The 20,525-nt window shown below is 42.2% G+C and overlaps 1 protein-coding gene across 2 annotated transcripts in view; it reads right to left on the bottom strand.

Moving 5' to 3' along the window:
- DENND4A (DENN domain containing 4A) overlaps positions 1-8,862 on the bottom strand; it is a 96,843-nt gene extending 87,981 nt beyond the window's left edge. For both annotated transcript variants that reach the window (XM_074966576.1, XM_074966577.1), the window contains exon 1: positions 8,674-8,862. The gene's annotated coding sequence lies outside the window, so the exon portion shown is untranslated. The remainder of the gene's footprint in view (positions 1-8,673) is intronic.
- Between the last annotated feature and the right edge of the window lie 11,663 nt (positions 8,863-20,525).

A 20,525-nucleotide genomic window follows, 5' to 3' on the forward strand; every position in this document is an offset into this window, starting at 1 on the left:
ATTGTCTACATTTGCTTTTTTCTTAAAATTTCCTACAGTTGGACTACATTGCTGCAGCTCCACAAGTGGTAGCAATAGGGAGAAGTACCAACACAGACAGAGCTCAGATGGCCACTGTTTGTTTTTAAACCACTATACTGTATAGGTCTCCTCTGAGCAGGTGTCCAGCCTACACTAAGCTCCCTCCTCCCCAATGCTGAACTGGAGGTGGAGCTGCGGGAAGTTTTAAGAAATCCGTTAGTATACAAAGAGCCAGTGAGTAGATTGACAAGCCTGCATGTCAAGTTGTGTGTAGCTCTGTAGGACATTTCTGCACCCCAGCAGAGTACATAACAGTCCAGGCTGTGGGAATGTGTGAAAGGTGGCCTGCATGCTTGAATGTCACATAAGATGAGTTCAGATCCAACCTCGACTTAATCCAAACCAAAGTTCAAAGGTAAAGCTGGTTAACATTTTTCAAATGAAACTTTTTTAAAAAAAAATTTAAAGAAGGGAAGAAAAGCACTGTACTTTTTGGTTTTCCTTTTAGTCCCTTTTTCAGGGGCAAAATGGACAAAAGAGAAAAGGAAGGTGTGAGGAAGAGGGGGGAAACCCCATACCCCAAGTTTTCAAAACTAAGAACTCAATTTTTTTCAATGTTCTAATCCTGTAAAACAGATGGGGGGGGGGCAGGGGGTGTGTGCAAAAAGACTGAAAACGTCTGCCATTTTCCACTCAGCTCTATCGGGAGGTGCATGTGAGGGTTGAAATAGAAAGTCTGTTTTGGTCAATCTCTTATTTTCAGTTTAGTAGCTCAGTTACGGACAAAAATTTGCATGTGTTTTTTATCTTCTGTATTTTTCAATGCACACTGCCCGGAACTTAAATTCACCCGACACCTTCGAGCCAGAAGCAGAAGTAAACATATACAGCAAGGAAAATATACGCAATGTCCAGGGTCAAAGCTGTAGTGGAAAACGCACCCTCCAAACACTTAATGAATGTGAACACACTTCCTAAAATTTAACTAAGTACCCCTTCATCATTCTCCATCTTTGGCCAAGAATAATGATCTTCTGAGTGTGTTCTTTAAAAGTGATCCAACGGTAGGAAATTGGTGAAAAATCAAAAGGAAACAGTCCTTCTGTAGGGGCTTCCTTCCCTGGCCTGAGTAAGAGCTCAGCATGCAGTCTGACTACAGGATTGCACACTAATTTAGCAGAACACTTTGTTTCTACATATAGGTTTGGTTAGCATGACTGTAGTAGGGATCTAATTACTTTTGCACTTGCAGCATTTGAAAAGAGGTTGTTGTTTCCCCTCAGCCCTAAGTTTATACAATTATACAGTAAAAGCTGCCTACTTATGTAAACTGACACAGCTCAGAATCTGACCCAGTCACACAACTGTGATTTCAGAATAATTCCATTGAAGGTAATGAGCTCATTCTGAACTTACAGAAGCGTAACCAAGATCAGAATCTGACCCAACAGTCATCTTCTGCTTATTTGTATAAGTTTGTTTCAGCAAAAGGGGGTTTCCCTCTGACTTTTTTTTTTATTTACATACAAATTAATCTAATTTCATACCTTACACTTATTGCTGGGCTATTTCTAGCAGCGCTGTGACATGGGCAGTGTAGACACGCTTTATCACCAGGGGAGAGCGCTCCCTGGCAACAAAAAAAAACCCACCCATCCACTGAATGCATCCGATGAAGTGAGCTGTAGCTCATGAAAGCTTATGCTCATATAAATTTGTTAGTCTCTAAGGTGCCACAAGTACTCCTTTTCTTTTTACAACAGCAAAGAATCAGAACAGAAAACTTGAAAGAAAAGTTGGATAAGGATAGACAAACTTGCCCATTGTTACAGCTGTATCCTGTTCATTTTCCTCACACACTCCATTCTCACCTCATTAGTACTAACTCCCTTTCCCCCTCTCCTTCGCCTACCCTTGGCTTCATGCTCTTTAGCTCCTCCCTTAACTCTCAACCCCATGCTGGAAAGGACACCTCCCTTCTTTCAAAAAGCAGCCTTCCTTTCATCTGAAAAAGAATCCCTTTTCTGAACCCTGCCATTGAGCTCCATCCTCCTAACCATTTCTGCACCCCATTGTATATGAATTATCTAGAGTATTACTTATGTCTGAGCAACGTGTATGCAGGCCCCGGACATTGTATTATGAGACACTTATCACTTCCATAAAATATAGCTTGTGGTGGGCTGGTATGGGAAATATTGAACCAAAACACACCTTCTCTCCCCAAAAAGAGTAGAGAGGCAAATGTATTCTCTATGTAACAATTTGTGGTAAAATGTGTTTAAAATATTAGGGCCATTCTTCACCTCCAGGAAGAGAGCAAATTCTGGACCCAGATAGAAAAATGTTTTCACCAAGAGTCAGAAAAACAAATAATAGTTACAAGGAGTCTGGAAAGGTAAATCACCTACTAAATAATGGGACAGTGACTGGTATTATTTATTGCAAGTACATCTTGGGTTGGCGTAGAAAATGAGCTATTAAAGAGGGCAGAATCAGTTTTGGAAAGTAGGGTGTAAAACATCACATTTGAAATCATATTAGTTAGGGCAAGTACCTTGATATGTAGACGAGGGCGGGTTTCTTTTAAAGATTACCATTAGGCCTCACTCCACCCTATACCCAACCTTTTGCTTTTGTCACATGAATTATCATCAATCATGTTTATTACAATAGTGCCTCTGGACCAACCAGAAATGCCCCCCCCCATTGTATTAGTAATCTGCTTTGATCTATTTATTACCCCTTTCACCACTTAAAATCTGCCTTTTATAGCTAATAAAATTTGTTTTGTTTATTATTAAACCCAGTTTCTGTAATTTCTAACGGGGCGGGTGGTGGGGAGAGAAAAGAAGTGTGCACAGCTCTCTCCACATTGAGGGAGGGGGTGAATTTCAGAATATATCTTTGGGTCTGTACTCCAAGGGAGGTGGACATCCGAGTGCTGGAGCAAGTCTCTTAAACTGAGTCTTCCCAAAGCTGATCGCAGCTGGGTGTGGCCCTGCCCGTGTGTATTAGAGGAGGTTTTAAGAGCCTGGCTCAGCAAGACATGTTAAAGGGGGCCCATGCTGGCAGAACAGGTAGACTCAGTGGTATCTCAGCACATCCGGTGGCTTCCCAAGGGGTCCAACCTGTCACATATATCTTACTCAAATCCCTCTTAAAATCTACTTCTTCCATCAGGCAGAAAACTGTGCATTAATATCACTATTGCTAATAGTAAGTGGCACCATAGGACAGAGAAAAGAAACTCATTTCAATCCACTATCCTGTATTGTCATCTTTATAGGTGTGGTGTTAATTTTAAGGGTTGGCACTTGTACGGTACACGCATTTAAGTTAACAGGATTTGTCTGACCACACTATTTTAGAATTCTTTTTACAAAATTAGTTGTTACATTTCCTTAATATCGTTTTACTAAAAACATGCATCAGTAAACGACTACACATTGTCATTCCAAAAGTTTGTTAAAACTTTTTATAGAAATCCTAGGAAAAGCTATGTACTGTTAGAAACTCAGAGTTTATTCCATCATGACATGAAACTATTGAAAGTATTATAGCTTCACTTAGGCACCTCTCGCACCCACAAAGCTGGGCAACCTCCAGTGCAGCAATATATTTTGGGCTCAATTTGAGGGGTATGTAACAAGAGAAAAAGATCAGAGAAAGGCAATGCCCATTTACTTAAAGAGAAGCACCTACTTCAACTGAATGTCAAAAGGAGCACTCATGCTAATCCCTCCTGTTGAAAGGCTGTGGAGCATTTACATCCACCCAATAGGGAAATGAGCTGGAGTTGAAGAAACCAAAAAAACTCATTCCATAATGAATGGATGAGGAATCCTAAAGATCTCATCAGGGTCAACAGCAACCACACTTATGGCAAAAGGCAGCTATCATTAATAAAGTGAAAGTTGTTTTTTAAAGGCTAGCCCTAACAGCACTCCTGAAAAAGGACAGGTGGGATATATTTGAATTTAAGGGCAAGCCTACACTGCAAAATTAAGTTGACTTAAGTTACACCAACGTACAGCCACCACAGTAATTAAATCGCTTTTGCATGCACCAATGTCCACTGCTTCTGGTGTTGGCAGTGCGCACGCTCACCAGGAGCACCTGAACAGATTTAACTGTCAGTATGGTTCATTGTGGAATGGCTTCTGAAAGGCAGCAAACGATCGATGTAAGCAACACAGTGTCTACACTGACACTGTGTCGACCTAATTACACTGACCTAAGCATTACATCTCTCGCAGCAGTGGTGTTATTAAGTCGGTGTAGTGGGAAGTTACGTTGGTTGGAACTACATTTTACTGTAGATGCTTAGAGACTTAGGTTGACATAATCTGCCTAATGTTGACTTAACTCTGTAGTGTAGACCAGGCCGAAATTCAGAGGTATTTGACACATTTACTAGTCACCTGGGCCCAGATTTTCAGGAATGTTCAGCTCACATTTAATTATCTAAATGAACCAGCTGTTTTTGAGAGAGAATATAATTTAGGATTTTGTTTGTAAATGAATTAAGGAGCAAGCAAGTTGCAATCAGGTTCCCTGAAAGGTGTGTCCTTAAGATAGCGCAGACAAGGCTTTAGACTCTGGAGATCTTTGACAGGGTGGTACAGAGAAGTTTGCACTGCTGGTGCTGCAGCTGCTCTATGGATAACTAAAACTGTAGACTCCAATACTGTGATAAATTACAATCAATGCCTTAAGTGCACACTTTGAAAAGTGCTGAGAGAAGTAAAGCATATGAAAATATTGTGTTCTATTAAGAAATCTCAAAGCATTTTTCAAACATTAATAAAACTTCACAACAACCCTGTAAAGCAGATATTATCCCCAATATTACATATAGGGAAAAAATGAAAGGAGCTGAAGTGCTGTTGTCTAAAGCCACCCAGAAAGACTATGGCAGAGTTGGGAGGGAAGGGGGGAAAATAATACCTATGGCTTAGTCCTTTGCTTTATACCAAAGCATCATCCTTTTCTATGCCAGCATAACCTAATCTTTCTTCAGAAATGTTAGGTCTCCCTCTTGGCTTATAAATCAGCATTGAGGTAAACAGACTGTGGTTTTAGTAGACTTTTTGACAGAAATTGTGACATTTTCCATGTTAAGATACCAAGTCTCATCATAATCAGTTATTTTTAAAACTGGCTATCCTAATTATTTTAAGGAATAGAAATTATTTTATTTGAGCACCACCACTTATTCAAAATCCTGGTTTCTTAGAAAAACCAAGTGGATCATAACAAATCATGCAACTTTTAAAGACTGGAATAATTTGCAAAAATAGGGTATCTGGACAATTCTTCTGAAATTTTCCTTTCTTGAAGAAATTTATCAATTTTCCTACCCTCCCAAAACACATCAGAACAGATATCTAAAAATCCATGTTCACAGGGCAGTAGAAGTTATACTACTTAAATGCCCTCCTATGTCAAACAGGAAGATATTAGGAAACTACTATTTTGCTACTGGGAGCTAATCCATTGTATCTGAACACATATTACATCATATTTTTCTTTTTTATTAGACCTGACTTAAGTTGTGCAATCTGTTTTAACCTCCAACTTTTCAAAAGCATGCTGCCACTGTGCTTATAAATATGTTCACAGCAGAGTGAATAAGTGGGCATCTAACAAAACAGAAGATTTTCTGTACATATTAGTTTCACTAGTTAGCAGAAGTCCTTTCAGAATCTTTCTACTTTCTGAAACATACCAATGTAACTTTCTCCCTGGATTACATTGGCGTCTGTAGCTACTGTTTTATGAAGTATTACAACTTGTTCTGACTTGCAAAAGAAGTTCCAATTCTCAACAAATATCTGTAAAGGGAATGGAAGAGGAGAGATTTTCTAAATTTTCAGTATAATATTTGTTATAACGTCAGATTTCAATTTTAGAAACCTATTAATCCAGTTACAATTATTCAAATTAACCACATAACATTCAGACTAGAAAATGTGCATATAGATGAATCAGTCAGATAAACTATCTCACCCTGCAGCACAAATGCATGCTATGGTAAAGAAATTGTTTAATGTATTTAATTGTGGTAGCTCATGTCAAAATGGTGGTGGCCACAGTTTGCAGTGGAAAAGTGATGTGGGATGGCAGCATTTAGAACTTTCCCTGGTGTACCTTTAATATATTCACCAAAGAAACAACAAGAATGAACTGGGGCCCCTATCCTCTCCAGAAAAAGAAAGAATGGTAGGCGAGACGTGTGTGTTTGCTGCCTAGCAATTATTTTAGAACAGAAAAATTGTCCCCCAGTGCCCAATGCTATCACTAGGTCAGCTACATCAGTGGGAGCCCTAGTGTAGACAAGGCTCTGTCAATTGTGACAAGAATAAAAGTGTCAAAAGCTAAGTCTACTCAAATATAGAATTTATATCTATTACCTTCACACAGACAGAAATTGCCCCAGAGATGTTTATATAATCACAAATTGAAGAGCAAGCAGTCTGCAAGAATGTTGAAGTGTGGTTGATACTACAAAAGTAACCGAAGAACTCCAGCATATGAATCTTCTTAATATAGAAGTATTTACCAACAGATAATTGTTACTTTTGAATTAATACTGAACAAGAAAACCACAAATAGTTCTGGTCCTACAGTAAGCCAGAAAACCTTGTCCACACTAGTTTCCAGTAAGTGGATACTGTCGTAACCTGATTAGACTCTTTTAGATAAAATTTGCTCCAAAGGGAGTGGAAGCTCCTCAGCACCTTTGCAGAAGACTCTTCACATCAGTGGGCTCTTAAATTTCAGACTACATTATTAAATTAATGATTAAAAGATGTGCATAGTAAAAACTCTAATAATCAGAAACCATGCAAAGGCTGTAGGTTGGATTATCCTATTTTGCCCTTTGTATCTCTTTGCAGACTATGTGATTCTTTGCATGAACTGGACACAAAAGCTTTAAGGCTCTATTTCCTATAAATAAATAGGAAGTCAATGCCAGGAATCATGAACAGCCCAATGAAACCTGAATGTGTTTAGACGGACTAAGCTGTCAAGGAAACAGTTCAGTTTTCACATTTATTTTACAATAAGATTATACTGAATGCATCCGATGAAGTGAGCTATAGCTCACAAAAGCTTATGCTCAAATAAATTTGTTAGTCTCTAAGGTGCCACAAGTACTCCTTTTCTTTTTACTCCCTACTAGTTGACTGATTTTCAGCTGCATGATTCTGAACACATATAGGTTAAAAGATTGTTGCAAGGCTGGACTGCACATCCAATACACAAACCAAAGTTCACTCATGTACTTCCCAACCCCTTTCTTGGCTAGACTGATTCAAATAGTTTCCCTAAACCAGAGTACCTAATAGCAATGATTAAACACAGAAATATTTAATAGTTCAAAAAGTGAAAGATTGTACATTTTATTTTTTGACAGAAAACTCTGGCTGAGCAACAGTTCAAGAAGAAATTGTGAAATGAAGTAAAAAGCTGTCCAAAACATTACTCTTCTAGTCAGTTTAATGCAAACATTAAACGTCAGAACTAACTGCCAAGTCTACATCTCCTAATTTCCATTGTAAACAGACACATATTGGGGTGCTGAGACCTAGTGCATACTTTAAACAGAATTTGAGATTAGCCGTGGCTCAAAGCCATCAAAATAACTAACAATCCATTAAACATTTTTAGCATGTGGCCCACTGAGTCTATAGTAAATTCTGACATTACCACAGTACAAAAAATCTCAGGGCTCTAGAGACTACTTTTTTTACCATGACGTTGGATGTGTTGCACTAATCCAGCAAAACTGATATGTAACCAAGGGGCAATCATGGGGGGGGGACGGAATATTATATATCTATGTTTGTAAACCCCATTAGCTATCTAGTAAAGTGAATGGGAATTTACAGATGCAGTGAACAAAAATCTCAACCCATTTCTTCCTCTGCAGCCGCCCAACGCCAGGTCTGCTGGTCCTGCCCTGCGTTTGTAACATGGCAGGTCAGCAGAAGCTCAGACTCAACCTGCACACGCGACCTCCAGCAGCAGGGGATCACGGCCCCTGCGTCTACACAGCTGCGTTACACCAGGGCCATTTTAACGCCCGTTAGGGAAGTCACACGCCGGTCCCCATCAGACAGCGCTGCGGCCGCGCAGCCCGACACCCGCCCCAGCTCCCCGGGGCGCAGCAGCCCGAGCCGCCCACCCCCCGTTTGCACCGTCTGGCCGGGAATGGCCCGGAGACCAGGAATACCGAAGGAACGCCTTGCTGGGTGCACCAAATCCGCCGCAGCTAACGGAGCGGCACCACTTCCCTTCAGTCGGGCGCGGGATACACACAGACGCCTCCAAGCCACCCCCCCCCCATTCACGCCCGGGAACCCCCCGCACTGCAGGGGCGGCGGGATCTAGGGGATCCCCCCACCCTCATCGATAGCCCTAACGCCAGGGAGGGGGCCGGACATACCCGCGTATCGCTGCCTGCCCTAGGGCTGCAGCCCAGTCATGCCGCCCAGGGTGGCCCCCTCCCCGTCGCCATGCCGGCTCCCTCGGGGGTTGCTGCCCGCCTCACCGACACGGCCCCCGCTGCCCCGGCCCTGGGATAGCACCCGACGGTGACAGCTCCGCACGTTACCCCCGCCGGCGCGGCGCGGCGCGGCTCACCTCAGGCCGGGGCTGCGCTCCCTCCTCCCCACCCGCCCTGCGCGACGGAGAGAGCGAGCGCGTCGCGAGCCAGTCCCGGCGCCCTTATCTCATCCTAACGGGAGCCCGAGCCGCCGTCTCGCCCGCCCGGGTGTCTCAGGCGGGATCACCCCTCCCCTCAGCACCGCCTCCTGCCGCCGCCATCTTGCCTGGCTGGAGGGGGGGGGCGGCCTCCTTGAGGGGAGGCAGACCAGAGCTCACGTGGGGCCCGCCGGCTGTCGCTGGAGGGCTGCCCTCGGCTCCCCTCCCCGCCGCACGGGGCGAGAGCTGGGTTCAAAGGAGGGAAGCAGCGCCCCCAACCTTCCCTCGCCCCGCGAGGAGTGGCCCCTTCCCCCCCACCTCCAGGGCAAGCTGTGCCCCCTGCCGCTCCCCACGGCCTGGGGCCCCCCATCCACATGAGGACACATCTTCTAGCACAGGGGAACGCAGATCGCAGGGGCTCAGAGAACCAACTTAAGGATCAACAGTACCCAGAAGAGCCACAGTCCTGTGAATTCATACTAAATGAAACACTAGTACTATAGACTCAGATTTAAACACCATGAGAGGGGAACTATTTAGTTTTTATATCCATGTATATTACACTTACAATAATACTTGGCCAGTCAACTGTATCAACTACAATTGGTTAGTAACACAATAAAACATCCTGAGTGCTAATAATTAAGTCACAGTGTTTTAATATCATATTTTGCAAAGAACAGGAGACCGTAAAGCCAAAGTTCTCAAACTAGGGGGTCATGAGGTTATTATGGGGGGGGGGTTCACAAGCTGTCAGCCTCCATCCCAAACCCTGTTTTGCCTCCAGCATTTATAATGGTGTTAAATATATAAAAAAGTGTTTTTAATTTATAAGGGGGGGTCGCACTCAGAGGCTTGCTATATGAAAGGGGTCGCCAGTACAAAAGTTGGAGAATCACTGCCTTAAAGAGCTACTTGCAGCTCAGGTACCTCAAAGTCTGAGTATCAGTGGCCTAGCTGATGCAGTGAGAGCCCCTGTCCTGTTACCAGGCCCCTTCAGAGAAGTTTGGGGCTCATCAGTTGTAAAGTCAAGTCTACAGCTATATATAGTTCTCTGTATACTGCCCTGCTCCTTGAAGAGTCTACGCCCACTTAGTCTGTGCTCTGTGGAAAATACTGGCTAGTTTTTACACATTTCTGGGTTTAAGAGTGCATGGGGCAGGGACCAGGAGAAGGTGATAAGAATCAATCTTAAATTCACCTGAGACTTACTTCACCTTTAAAAGCATCCCACCCTTTCCTCATCATTCCACTAGCTGCATCATTAGATTAGTAAAACCTTCCTACAGCTGAATACATCAACAATAAAAGCAGAGGCTTCTGGTACCCACAGACCAGATATTAATGGCTCAGGGACAAGTAACCTCCCCTCTGTCCCAGCTCACTTACAAGAGCGGTCAGGACAATTATACCCTGAAATTTCACCCCAGAAAGATACTTTATGTACAGATTTCAGAGTAGCGGCCGTGTTAGTCTGGATTCGCAAAAAGAAAAGGAGTACTTGTGGCATCTTAGAGACTAACAAATTTATTTGAGCATAAGCTTTTGTGAGCTACAGCTCACTTCATCAGATGCATCCACTGAATGCATCCGATGAAGTGAGCTGTAGCTCACGAAAGCTTATGCTCAAATAATAATAAATTTGTTAGTCTCTAAGGTGCCACAAGTACTCCTTTTCTTTTTATGTAGACAACTAGAATTCTACTAGTGCTGTAGAGTCAAATGGGTTTGAGGAAGCTTTCACATAGTAGTCATGAATGCTATAGTAAGACAAGATGCTTTTCCCATTGCCCTACCTCTATTTATAGTCCTTGAATATACAAGGTAGAGAAAGTTTCTTGAGAGAAGCATACCTCACTCAACTTCAACACAAATTTCCCAATTCCTGCCCACGGTATCAGGGACCCCAACAGAACTAGTAGTAGTTCTTCTGGTTAGTCCCCAATGGAATTGCAAATGCTTTCTCAACAAAATTGCAGCAAGGCCTGGGGCAGAAAAACAAAACAAAACAAAACAGTCTCTCCCGTGTGGGAACAGAGGTCTTCAGGATCAAGCCATTCAGATAGATAGTTACACAGCTGACTATACTACTGAAGTTTTACATATGTTCTCTCCAACACAAAGATCTAAGCCTCTGAACAACACAAATGTTGTATATGACTCTTCATTATCCAAGCAGTTTCCTTCACCAAACCCCTTCCAAGTCAGCAGACTTGCAACTATACGTTAAGAAAAATACATGACAACATTTAAAATATGACTTATTGATCATTTCCCTGATTCCTATTTCTAAGGCCCCACATAGACAGCTGCTTCTTTCTTGTAAGAGATCTAATAAGATTGTCTCTAGCCCCAGAAGTGTTTATTGTGGCTTCTGAACTCACCTACTATATGGTAAAAAGAAAAGGAGTACTTGTGGCACCTTAGAGACTAACAAATTTATTTGAGCATGAGCTTTCGTGAGCTACAGCTCACTTCATCGGATGCACTCAGTGGAAAATACAGTGGGGAGATTTATATACATAGAGAACATGAAACAATGGGTGTTACCATACACACTGTAACGAGAGTGATCACTTAAGGTGAGCTATTACCAGCAGGAGAGCGGGGGGGCTGTAGCTCACAAAAGCTTATGCTCAAATAAATTTGTTAGTCACTAAGGTGCCACAAGTACTCCTTTTCTTTTTGCGAATACAGACTAACACGACTGCTACTCTGAAACCTACTATATGGTGAAACCAATCCGCACCTAATCAGGTGTCAGCTTTCTTCAATGCACATGAACAAGCAGCCAGAGAACCAGTCTTTGCAGTCTTAACAGCCCACATAGATTGTTATATCAAAAGTATAAAAGAATAGACACTGACATTGTTCAATTCTAAAGAGTGTAATAAATCCTTGTTTTGAGCAAGGAATACAAAACACCAGCTACCTGCACAGCCTCACCACAAAGACCTTTTAGGGCCTCTTCTAGACACAATGATCCAGGCCTATGGAGTCAATGGAAGTTAGGAGCCTACATACCTCTGAGGATCTGGGCCAATGGGACAAACTAAGACATCTATATCTAAAGCCCCTTGTAGTTTGCTGCAAACTGGATGAACGTTCTGCAGCAAGGTCCTCAGACTCTGTAGTGCTCTGGTGAAAATTCTTCAAAATTCTGTAGTGGATTAAGATATATTTTAATAATAGAAATGTTTATTTAATTAAATATGAACATGAATAACACAATGTATGCAGTTACCTATGTTACTTATTTTGATAATACACTGACTATTTTATGCTATCTGTACACACTGAGTTTTCAATGTAGTGTCATCTACAGGTTTCAATTAACACCTGATTGGGATTAATGGAGCAGTTCACACCTCTCAGAGCTATTGTTTCAGGCTTTCTGCATTCATGAAGACCATCTCTGCATTGATTCACATCTGGATCACCTCTTTGAGGTTGTCTGCACAACCACTAGTAGAAATTTATATTTGTAATGAAAGCTGAGATTCTGAAGACAATTCTTTAGCAAGGGGAAGATTCTATGGGTAATTTTGTTGTCCCTAGTCTCTGTCTGCCAGAAGCTGGGAATGGGCGACAGGGGATGGATCACTTGATGATTACCTGCTCTGTTCATTCCCTCTGGGGCACATGGCATTGGCCACTGTCAGAAGACAGGATATTGGGCTAGATTGGTCTGACCCAGTATGTCCATTCTTATGTTCTTATACATCTTGGAGCCCCCGCTAAGTGGAGCAGGACCGCATTGTGCAAGGCAGCATACAAATACAGTGTACACTGATCACTCCACTCAGCTCCAACCTGCTCTCTGACTTTGACCCACCTGCCACACTCAAATAAATTGGTTAGTCTCTAAGGGGCCACTAGTACTCCTTTTCTTTTTGCGAATACAGACTAACACGGCTGCTACTCTGAAACTCACTTCTTAGTCAGTCAGTGTACCCTCAGATCTGCCCAAGCTCTTTGCTACAACAATTTAGTCTTTTACTCATACAGTCCTAGGTACTCAGAATATTCTCCCTCCCTCTGAGCCATCAAGTCATCTCTCCCACTTTAAAACTAGCCTTAAAAACTTTTCTGTTTGGCTTGTCATTGACTTTCTCTACAAAGCCTTGTGTAATGCCACATGTGAAGACAATGAGTATAATACTGTATTTGTAACAATGATAATCAGAACCAGTGAGTAGAGTTACTGTACTGGCAGAGGCATATTTACTGTGTACATGGCTCTTGTAGGCTCATTACACAGAAGTGATTTGTTAGTCAGTTGTGCAAAGCCCTTCCCTTCAGCAGAACATTAGAGAACTCTAGGGAAAACTCCTGGAATTTCCTTTAGCCAGATCTTGCCCCCACATGAAATCTGATTCAAAGTTCATTGAGTCATTAGGTTCCTTACCACTTATTCCAGTGAGTTTTGGACTATGTTCTTACTGTGCATAGTAAGTAAACTGGGCAGTCAACAATCACCACATACTGTAAGTGGGCTGGCAACATGAGTGCCTAAAGTGGTAATACTTAGTCCTGCCATGAATGCAGGGGACTGGACTAGATGACCTCTTGAGGTCTCTTCCAGTCCTACAATTGTATGATTCTGCAGCCTCTGCATTTCAGATTCTGAAATACTGGGTGGTGCCTCATCAGTCATATTTAGAGTTCTCAACAGGGCAGCCAGGGAACTTCTATGAGCCAGCAGCCACAGAACCATTTCTTGTCCATGCTACAAACCAACATTTCTAACTTGTGGTTTTAAAGTCATTTTCAGAGCATGGACGTTATTTTAAGTGAATTTTACACATGGGTGAACTGCAGCGAGACAGAGGCTAAGTGGCAGATGGTCAGTGGAAGAGCCAAGAATACAACCGAGAATTCACGAGTGCCAGTATCCTGCTTTAAAAATCTTTATCCCAGTGTTGTGAGGCTTAACTACTTAATCTTTGTGATGGGTTTAAAAGGTGCTAAGAATGCACATTATTATTATTACTACTATTACTTCCCTATAGAAACTGTTTTTTTACTAGCATGACTACTTCAGTTTTTTTAACCAGGAACTTTGGGGCCTTATTCTGGTTACACTCACACTGGTTTTACTCCTGTGGAATTCAACTGGTTCTGGTATATATACTCCTGATATACATGGATGTGAAAGGAGAATCAGGTTCCAATATGTTGAAACAAACAAACAAACAAAACCTGACAGAACATCTTTTTAAAAGGTGTGATATATCCATAACCTTGGAAAAAATAACTATAAAGATAATGATAATGGATAATTATAAAACTTGTAACTGACAAAACAACATTCTGCATTTCAGATGGTAAATTACCATACTCTCGCCAGTAATCCACTTGCAATACAATAATGTATCTCCATCTTGAGGGTTATGCAATGAAATGAAGGTTTTGGCAAACTATATTCATACTGAAAGTTGGGCAGCAATTTCATGAAGAATTTTTTAAAAATAAGCCTGTTTGAAAATTTGGCATTGATCCCCTTTGACTTTCCCTGCTTGGAATGATTAAACTTTAGCAGGGGGTACAAAATAAAGTATTTAAACATTATGATGTGGCAGTAGACTGGTGCAATCACCCTTCCCTTGGTTGCTCCCAATGCAGTCTTTCTGAAAGGCTTTTAAACTGCAGGGACACTCGCTACCTATAAATGATAAAAGAGGCTATAGTATGGACTATTGTGCATGCAAAAAAAAAAAAAAAGATTTCGAACACTTCTCCAGATCTGGAAAGTGCTACGGCAGCTAAAAATGTGAAGAAATTAAGCAAACACAGGGTCTGATCCAAAAGCCACTACAGTCAATGGAAAGTCTCCCACTGATTTCAATAGGCTTTGGATCATATCCATATGGTTAAGACCATTTATGACATGAACCAGTTGATTCACAAAAGCAAAAATTCCTGCCTTCAGTGACACCTCTCTTGCCCCTGATTGCAGTGCAATTTGCATAAAGGTAACAGTGCAGAATATTGCCCCAAATGAGCAAGGGTGACACTCACCCTACTGCATAGGGATGTTGTGTGCTAAAATAATGAGAACCAGCAGCTGAACCAACACTCTGGTCATCCAATTAGTCCCACCCCCATGCATCCCAAGAGGGCCTGACTGAGGGAAGGAGTGGCTAATTACTAGATCAGCCTGAGCTAGGGGGACATAAGGAGATAATTAGCCCATTAACTAGATGAGTAGAAAAGGAACACAGGAAGGATGAACACAGGAGAGTGGGCAGTGAATAGTTAGCTAGGAGAGATCTTTGAGTGGAGGGATTTCTTCCCCTCTGGTACAAGGGGATGATAATTATATGTCACTGTAAATAGCCTTGTTGCATTGGACTGTAAAAGGGTGGTGGCTGATATAACACAAATAAGGTACACAGCAATCATAACAAAGTGGAGGTGTCGGAGCCATTTGTGCAGGAAGACAGGAGCGGAGGACTATGCCCTGTCACTGAAGAACACAAAGCCTGCTCCACCATTTAGTTTGTCAGGGTTTGGCCCTCCAGTCTCTGAACTCAGTGGTTGTGTTTGCTTGAGTAAAATGAGCAGATGTGTCCCCTTGTGAAAAGATTGCCTCAGCAAAGCTTTCTGTGGCGTACTGATGCAGGACTTCAGCCAGTAAAGGAGGCCACAGACTCAGACATGCAGAAGGACTGGGAAACACAAACAACAAGAAAAATTTCTCTAAAGTGACCTAAATTTCTCTGTCTTTTCTATAAACACAAGTCTGATAAAAACTCACTCTTGTTTCATTGTACAGTGAGGGTTTATTTCCTCAGACCTTTAGAGCAAGAGTCAGGAAATTATTCTCCACTGTTAAAACTATTTGCAAGCTGCTCCAGCTTTGCAGCATTCTCCATGCAAATGTCAGGGGGTCCAAACATACTGGCAGGATGTCTACACTAATGGAGAGAAAGAGGGGCCAGTTTTGCTATTGTGCTTGGCTTTGTGACTATGACTAGGACATTGAGCTAATGTGACACTGAGCAAACTGGATGCCATACATCTCCACTTCTTCTTGCTGTTGGCTTATGGTCGCTAAGCACCAGTGTGGCGCCTCCTGCTGGTTGCCCTGGGAATTAGCTCGCTTCCAGCTTAGAGCGCTCTCCTCTAGCGCTCTCCTCCAGCGGCTCATCTGCCTCAGGCCCCCATGTCCCTCCCAGACCCCAGTGCTCCTTACCCTGGAGTTCTGCCCCAACAGGACCCCCACTCTTTGCCTCTCCCCTCTCAGGGGAACCCCCAACCCTCTAAGCCCACCTCACCTCAGTGGCTACTGCCAGTCATTCTAGCCCCTGTTCACTGGGGCAGACTGCAGTGTAATGATCACTCATCATTGGCAAGGGGGGGGTTGGACCTGCTGCCTTTCCTTGCAGCCCAGTACCTCTCCAGGCCTTCCTGTCAGGCCGCAGCCTGGGAGGTCACCAGGCCTGAGCTTCCTCCCAGCCTTTTCTTATTGGCTCTCAGCCCCAGCTCTCTCCAAGGGCTGGCTTTTAATCCTTTCTGAGTTGGAGCAGGGTGACCGCCCAGCTACACTTATAAATACCTACAGCTGGACCATACTAATGGAATACCCCCTTCAGTGTCAAGTGACAGGGGAAGACCTTCCACTAGAATAAAGCAGCCTGCATCCACACCATCTCTGCTGTGCTCCTGTCAACTCACACAAGAAAGGCCAAGTCAGTATTGAGGTGGAAAACCATTCAGGACTGTGTGCTCTGGGAAGGCATGTAGGTGATTCATCAGGTGGCATTCTTTCCTCTGAGTCAGTAGAGAACCTCCTTCCCAGAATGGTGTTAGGAGATATTGTGCTGGAGATACCATCCTTTAGAGGAGATATAAAACAAGGGTTATGAGCACCTTTGCTCACTAAAGAGCTCATGCTTTTACTTCTTGGAAGAATGAGTCCTCACTCCAGAATCATGGCCAGATCCCAGTTCACGTAATTACAGTCTATATCTAAACTTTCCATGCAATTTCCATTGGTTAAGATAGTCATTTTCCATCCTAAACTTTTGTGCAGTGTTAGACTGAAATACTTTCCTCATGGATTGTATTTTCTAAATGGACAACCTACCTAATTCTGAATTACTGAGGGACAATCTCCACTCATTGTTATATTTTGCTTTCCACAACCAAATCTCTGTACAACTTTTCATGAGTGATATACCCGAGTATTCGGATTCTAATATCTAAACTGTATTGTTAAATCTATTCACCTAAATTTGGGTTATTGCTGATTATGTACTCTGTGTATCATATGACTTAACAACTAACTTTATATTTGTGGATAATCTAAGCACTATACCCAGATGTACAGACATCTTTTCCCAACCTACGTATTATATAATTTTTTTAACATTAGCTTTAATAAAATTTTTAAATAGCTGCTGCATTCCAGAGAATACTCTATATCACAATGGGTTAACTGAACTATATGTCACTTACTTACTTCTTAGAGATTTTATAAGGCTTAATTAATTAGTGTTTGTAGAACATGTTGAAATCCCCAGAAGAAAGCCGCTATAGAAGTATCATTATTAATTTACAATCTCCTGTTTATGAATAATAGGCTAATATCTTGGCAGACATGGGGAAAAGTGAGATGTAAAACTAGTTTTAAGTTTGCTCAGCCAAAAACATACTGAGAACCAGGTCTCCATTTACTACTACCGCTATGTGGTATGTTATGATAGTAACCTCCTGTTGTTCTGCTTTGATCGATGAACTTAAAGAACATATTTTCTTTAATCCATAAAACAGTCTCCACCACATGTATGGCATGTTAAAATAATACAGGACTCAAAATCAACTAATTAAATCAACTCCAAGACATGCCACATCATGACCTGTCTCTAATTTATTAATTATTCAGAGTATAAAGCACCTCATTTCTGTATATCTGGGGGGGGGTATAACCTGACAATTATAAACTCAGGACACCTAAAAATCAGACTGAGAGCTGTTACCATACAACCAGAGATCTGTTGCTGCGTTTTGATGTGAGACCCGATAAGAAGCCCTTTATTTTCTTCCAAACAAGCTTGAACAGGACACCTTATTGGAAACACAAAGAGCACTCCATCCAAATTACATCACTGAGCATAACAATTATTTTGTATGGCGAGAAAACACTGGGTGCCTCTTCTGACTAATTGTCATGGATGATTTCCAAGAAAATGCCTCTTCAGAATAAAATGCAACCCACTTATCCAACCAAAATAATACCATTACTTCCCCGCCAGCTCATCCCCACAAAAACCCAACCAAAGTATCCTCAAAATCCAGTCCCTGCTAACTGTAGGAGGGCAGTGCTTAATTTGTGCCAGGGCTGAGCCCTGGCACCTCCAGCAGTTCATAGCTATAGCACCGCTGGGCTTACTGCATCAGTTATGAATGTAAAAAAAAAATTGGCACCTAATTGCTTGATCCCTGGCACCCCTTGCATTACAAATTAAGCACTAGGAGAAGGAGATGTGTACACTTTTTAATTTTGGGAGGCACTCAGATACCACAGTTATGAACACCATATAATAGCACAGACAGACAGCGGTGTTATGGATTGATTAGTGAATGCTTGTACACTTCCTCAAACATGTAAAATTGGCTGATATAACCGCTGAGTATTATTATGCCCCCTGATTCAGGAAAGCACTTGGACATGTGTGCAAGTGTTCTGAATCGGGATGCTTTTGTGAATCAGGACCACATAGCATTCTGGGATACCTTGCACGTTGAAGGAGCTATATAAACTATACTTCTATCTGGTGAAGATTAATGGAAAAATGTGGCTTGTGTGTGAAACACATCCATCTGTTTGTGGCACAAAATTGCCCTGAAATCTGGCAAATTCCTTGAATCACAGTCTGACTTGCAGTACAAAAAAATATTAACTATAAATAATAATAGTGGGAGAAATGTTCTTGGCAAGTCAGCTTGTTTCATGCTGCTGATAGTTCCTGTTACTGATATGTATTTTTCTTACTGAGAAAACAATGGAAAACAGCTGCTAAAACACTAACAATGGGGCCAGGGAATAGCAGCTTTTCCAAAATTTGAAGCAGGCAGAGTAAAACCCATTTAAAATAGAATTAATTATTAAACCTACATCTTTTTTGGTAAAATGAAGCCCTCTCAGACCATCTAGTTTGTCTCTCAGTCAGTGCAAGACTATCCCCTATTGTACATTCACTAGTGGTTTGTCCAGTCTAAGTATTAATATCTAGTTTAAAATATCAGTTACGTACAGATATTCATTATCATTACCATTCATACTAACATTACCTTGCACTTATAGCATGCCTTGAATCCTCAAGACTCCCATGTGTGCAAAATGGATATTGTTATCTCCATTTTACAAATGGATAAGGCTGTGTGACAGGGTGTTAACAACTTTGCAAAAAGTCAAGAACTAAGTCAGTGAAAGAACAAACCCCAGAAGAACAGAACAGGAGCTAGGAGTCCACTGCTCTAACCATTAGACATTCTCCCAATCTAAATAAACTAGATTTCAGTGACTCCTACAGGACTGTTTTTGTGCAAAACAAGGTTCTACCATGCACGGTGCTGAGCGCTCTGGTCTTGATCCGGTAAAACACTTGAGTCAATGAGACTACTCACAAGCTTAAAGTTAAGGAAGTGCTTAAGGGCTTTGCTGGTTTTGGGGCTAGAGTGCTTAGCACCTTGCAGGATTGAGCCCCATGTGAGTTAGCTGTACCATTCATTCACTAAAGCAAGCATCACTAACCACAGCAGAGGAAGAGGGCTACTTGCATGCATTATAGTGTAGCATGCGTCATTCCTTATAACCAGGGCTTTGGAGCGGAGAGCGGAGCAGCTCCGGAGCAGTGGAGCTGCGGGTTTTTGCCTGGAGCCAGAGCACAGCTCCAAAGCCCTGCTTATAACCAATAAAAATTAAAATGTACATGACTATCTAGTTATTAATAAATGTCCCTATTAAGCCAAATCTTGGAGCTCAGCAACTCTACTGTAATTAAACTCCTGAAAGTCTCTCTGTTTCATTTAGGCACAACTTGGACTCTAGTTTTTTTGTGACAAATCTGGCCTTGTGCTGAGTACAAAGTTGAATCTCCCCTTCTCACACTATTGTGTGAAAGCTGGCCCAGTATTGCTGCTGCACTGAACATTCTCCAGACGAAGGGTGACATAACTATCAGTCCCCCTCTTTAATGTCTCCCAAATCTACTCTTTCCTCCTTGTGCCCAGTGCCTCTGTTGAACCCTTGACATTGTGCTAGTCACTTCCTTCCTTGATGTCCATAACCTTCTCACTGGCCACATCACCTCTCATCCAACCCAGTATGTCTATAAGGCATCTACTAAAGTCTTTCTCTCTCAATAATCTGATAGTGTCACTTGCCTCTTTAAACTCTTCCATATGCTCCCATTTGTAGATTTCAGAGTTTAAGGCCAGATGGGACCATTAGATCATCTAGTCTGACATCCTATACAGCACCGGCCATTCATTTTCTCCCAGACACCTCTATACTGAGCCCAAACACTTTAGTTAGACTAAATCATTTTAGTTCTCAGGAGACTAGGCTATTGTGTGCCTCAGACAGAGAACAGGAGAGACCAAGGTGCCACCAATGCCCAAGACCTCTGCAATGACCAGGAATTGATTAGGTGGGATATGCCCAGATGATCCCAGCAGGCAATCCATGCCCCATGCAGCAGAGGAAGGTGAAAAATCTCCAAGGTCCCTGCCAATCTGACCGGGGGAAAAATTCCTTCCCGATCACAAATCTGGACATCAGT

This window comes from Natator depressus, chromosome 10, assembly GCF_965152275.1.
Source record: "Natator depressus isolate rNatDep1 chromosome 10, rNatDep2.hap1, whole genome shotgun sequence".
NCBI classification, from domain to species: domain Eukaryota; kingdom Metazoa; phylum Chordata; order Testudines; family Cheloniidae; genus Natator; species Natator depressus.